This window comes from Rhodnius prolixus, unplaced genomic scaffold, assembly GCF_049639745.1.
Source record: "Rhodnius prolixus isolate KJV_2025 unplaced genomic scaffold, Rpr scaffold_2, whole genome shotgun sequence".
Taxonomy (NCBI): Eukaryota; Metazoa; Arthropoda; class Insecta; order Hemiptera; family Reduviidae; genus Rhodnius; species Rhodnius prolixus.
In genome coordinates this window covers 17706246-17711234 of record NW_027411592.1, presented here as the reverse complement: position 1 = coordinate 17711234, position 4989 = coordinate 17706246, and the positions used below count along the sequence as shown (strand labels likewise).

Below are 4989 nucleotides of genomic sequence, written 5' to 3'. Positions count from 1 at the left end.
CTTTTACAGACTGGTATTCTTCCGTAGCATGGTATATCTCAGGGTCACTTGCGCAAAAAAAACACTTCCTGAAGTATGGCCTTCAGAGAAACCTGGTTCTCTGCCTGTTATTTTCATCACTTGAAAAAAAGAACCATTGCAATTCGTAGCAGAGCTTGATATAAAACAAAAACGTAACTTAAAATCGAAAAGGGACTAGGCTAAACACGATTGGTGTTTCCTGATAGGTTTCATGGGACAAACTCTTCCGTTGGACATCTTATAAGTCTCTCTTAACTCAACATCACAATAAAAATGATCTTTAACAGTTTTACAAGAGTTTTATTTATTTCATGTCAAATTGCTTAGTATTTTAGAAGAAATTTTACAAAGAGTTCCAATCTAAAACATGGTCCTATTGTAGGAATCGTTTCCTAACGCTTATATCGCAAAGGAGAATAAAGGTTTTATTCAGATTAACCAACACTTACTATAAAATATTTGAGATATTAATTAATTATGTCATGAGCCGCTTGTGAGACTCCCCCCCCCCCATAAATATAACAGTCTTGTTCGCATTAGGCTCCTAAAAAGAAATCACAAACGTAACCGATCTTTTCAGTCGTCTGGGTGGGATATTTGGAAGAGAAGAGGACTCAAGTTTTCTGACTAGTGTCTGAACGCTGAGTCTCGAGTTAAACTGGTTAGAACAACTTCAGAAAGCAATGGACTATTCAGGTCTTATTGAGTAAAATTTGCCACATAGAAGGGAGACGATTGTTCTCAATGTTTTTGATTGGAAGAACTGAATTTTGCAAGAATTTTAACGTTTAGTTGATTCCCTTAGTTCAAAAGCTCTCATAGCTTACACATGCGAAGTAAATGAGTCTTAGTGTTGTAGCGGCAGTTTATATCGTCTTCCAAGTAATAACTATTAATATAGTAGTTTAAAATTTGTGATAAGTTCTTTTCTTTACTGGTTTTTGGTTTCTATGTGATTCCATTGTATCCGAATAATAATTCAATTCAGACATATTCTGGATAATGTACTCCTTCAAAATGCAAAAGTTATGAATTAAGGCTTTTCACCTAATTAATTCACTATAATTGAATTTTTTTAAAAAAAGTCGACTATTTTTTTTGAAATAGGTATACAGACATTTAAAAATAATTCTGGACATCAATCATAAAAGAAACCTATTTTTTTTAAACAATTTTTTAGGATATTAACGTATAACTACTGCGCGAAGTAGGTACGACATGCGGATGACTTGAAGAACGAACCCCTTTCACATATACCTGCTCTAATTACAGGTAAAACATAATCATTATCCAAGACTCCACATCTTTCGACGGCTGTGGAGTTTCTGAGAAACTTATAAACCTAACACCTGCCCCTTAAGAAAATAATATAAACATGAGTTGAAATTAGAAAAAGTAAAAAAAAAAAAAAAAAATAGGTAGCTTATTTATAAACTGCACGCTACTAGTTTTAATTATCTACAACTATGTTTCAAAATATGCCTCATTAGTGTCATTATTAATCGATCTAATTAGTCAATAGTGAGCAGAATTCATTCCATTACATTTATTATAAATAAGTATCGATTATTTCTTTGTATTTTTTTTAGTGCACATCGAATAATTTGGTGATCCGCGCTTAGATAAACCTTTTATAATCTAATTTTTAAATTACTCTCTCAAGGCCACATAATAGCTTATTTATATGCCGAAAATGCTTCAACGATTGCAAAAAATATTTATTAAAAGTCAAGTAATTTAATGGTATTTTTTACTCAAAAGTAAAAAAAAAAAATAACTTTGGAAGATTGGAAAAATTATTTGATTCAAATCAAACAGAAGGAAAGTCGCCTTACAATTTTTTTATGATTCAGTAGATATAAATGGCAAATTTTTCTCCAGCCTTCCGAATGAAATGTTTTGGAAATAGTTACTACATACCTTCAATAATATTTGGAAGGAAGTTTTTGGGCCTTAACTTGTACACGTTTCTAATCGTTTTTCTGAATAAATTATTTCCCAGGTAAGTATCTATCTGCTAGATTACCTGTCTGTTGTAGCTTCTGGTAACGTAGGATTTCTATGAGCACATTTTCAGTAGCAAATTTTACGCTGTTTAAGAATAATTAATGTTAACTTACTGTTTATTCTTTTAGTAATATTTACTAATATTAATAGTAATATTTAATAATATACCATTGCGACGTATCAAGGAAGCAGTTTTGCACGATTTAATTTATAAATTCAAACTTAGGGAGAGCGTTACTGAGATGGTTCAACTAATTATTGTTGTTTAGGGCACTAATAGTATTAATGAAAACACTGAGCTTCTGGGTCTAGAGACGGGGCCACTAAATATACTAAGCCACGTGAAGGTTGTTGTATGGTTACCCAAGTTGATGCTTTAAAGAATCATCAAATGTAACTTCTTCATCTCATATGGTTTGGGCATCGTAAGACAACTCTAGAAGTTAGCCACTTTGTACAGGAGATTTTAAAGCAGTGTAGGTCACGACTGACTAAATTAGTCACATACCGATTACGACTAAAGACTAAACGTTAGTTTTAATCATGGAATTTGTCACATGACTATCGATTAATTCAAATTAGTGGATGTATGTTCCTTATTTCTCTACTCGACAAGGCACTTTAGGCAAAAGTTAAAGGAATTGACGGAAAGGATTTATCGAGGAGGGGCAAAGTTTTCAGCACGAAATGGACTCAGTAGTACTAGTGTAATCGCGCTAAAAGTATACTCGAACCAAATTGCTGGTGTTCGATTTGTATCAACTACATATTTAAACCAATAATCTGCTCCAACATTTAAAAAAGATTTTTTTCAGTATTATTATTTAATCACATGATTAAACATTAAATGGTTATTTTATTTAATATTGTTTGGACTGTTAAATATTATTTGGAAAGCAAATAAGTTCTATTTTATAATGTAATGCAGCCACATTTTGATTTCAATCGAATTTCACGTGTAAAGCCTGGACTAGTTATAATATATAACACAAATCACAATTTTAATTTGCTCGCCTTTTATGTTTATCTATTATATCATTTTAGTGTTTAAACTAGTACAAATTAATAACTATCAGCAGATTTAGATGGGGGAAAGAGTGTTTTAAGGCGAAGAAGACAGTTATTTAAACCAGTAATGTAGTTTACAGTATTTGTAAACCTAAAACATTCACTTATTACGAAAAACTAAGAGAATATTATGATCTATCGCCCAGATGAAGAAGAAAAGAGCAAGCAAAAGCTATTTCAACTAGTAATGTAGTTTGTTGTACTTGCAAACTAAACAATTTCACTTATTATGAAAAACTAACTGCTCGGCTACCGTGGCGCCCAAACCTTGCCCAGTGGCAATATCGTAGTAACCAATGAAGGCCTCCTGAGGTGCGATTATTGCTAGTTGAAAACTTTTACCTACCATTATAAGTAACAATCCAAAATATGAACTGTTATATCTCTAAGGTACAAAAATACAATGATAAAACTAATGAGGAGGTAACACAAAAAAGACAAACGAAAACCAAAACAGAAATTCGTTAATCAAATAATTTTAATATTTTTAATATACCTATGTTCAATACATTTCTCCCTGAATCCGGAAGCGAACCTTGCTGGAGTTATATTTAATATTTTCTTCAATTTATCTGGTTGGGCGGCATCTAAATTACAGGAGGAGTTATGTACTTCTAGTAAGATCTTCCCAGATTTTGAACCAACCTACTTTATTTTTCATTGCTTCTTTCGCTATTTATTTACAGAATCTATTTTACCGGATTGTCAATGTACAGGATTTGTAAATAAAACGGAAGTATTTATTGGGAGAATGGCAGCATCTTAAAAACTTCAAGACTTCTACCATTTGGCAGTTGAAAGAAATTAATAAGAAATTATTGTAAAAATAATACAATAACATTTGTTGTCATAAGTTTTGGGTTTATTCATCATAACAAAAATCTTCTTCTTCAGAGTTATCTAAATCTAAATTTAGTTCTCCAAATGTGGTTCTTAGCCACTCAATTATTGCAGTATTAAAATATATCTTAAATGGCTTTAAACAATTTTTCCTCGCAGTTACTTGACGGTTTATCAAAATTGAGAATTTTCTGAAGTAATTTTTCTTATTTTATGTGAGTAGTTTAAGCGGAAATGGAGAAAATTATGGAATATTGATTATTTTATTGACAAATAAAAAATAAAACTCTGCATATTGTCATTTTTAAATCCTCCATTGCTAAGTGTATGTCATTTAACAAAACCGCTGGTGTTGAGAATGTAGTAGGCTAGCTACAGTCCTTCAGGTGGATCTAGTCGCTGTATGTATTATATTTTGGGTAATAATTAAATCCACATAGTTGTCAATAACAGCCAGCAAACCATTAAGTCCTACAAAGTTTGTTTAAAGCTGATAAGAGACTGCTTAGAATTCTTACGAAATTTGGGTTGCCCAAATAAGGTCTTTTTCTTCTGGGTACTCGGGCATTCGAATTAAAGGGTAAGTGAAGGGTCCTATGCAGGTTTTTGAAGACGTGAACCCTATTACTTTTACGCTAAATGCCTGTCAGTGCATCCATCAAAGAATGGGTGCATAATAAGTTGCATCAGGCGTAGAAGTTTATACGAAGCTCCTCGCTTAAACTTATTAGCGTCTTTACTTCAGCCAATCCGGATGGCTGTTAGAGTGATAGTAGATTTTATCAATGGCTATTTCAAATTGTATAAACACTAGCATTGTACGAACCTCTTAGAAGGCAGCCTGTTGTTAGCTTCTGTAAGGGAGGTATGAAACAGCACTGCAAATTTTGTGCTAATGCGAGGGGATAGGGGATGCTTTGGTTCAGGTTTCGACACTTCGAAGGAGAAATGTCCACGCTTTCATTCTTTGCCCACAGCAGTCTCGCACAGTCCAGTCCAATTTCCAGCACTAACCCATGCAGAATCTAATCTTTCTGGGGATCTTAAACCCAA

At 32.7% G+C, this 4989-nt stretch overlaps 1 non-coding gene across 1 annotated transcript; it reads left to right on the top strand.

The window, feature by feature from the left end:
* The first annotated feature begins 3360 nt into the window (after positions 1-3360).
* On the top strand, positions 3361-3498 carry LOC141450573 (U4 spliceosomal RNA). Its single transcript, XR_012456178.1, has one exon. It is a non-coding gene; the product is annotated as a U4 spliceosomal RNA (small nuclear RNA).
* The last annotated feature ends 1491 nt before the right edge of the window (positions 3499-4989 follow it).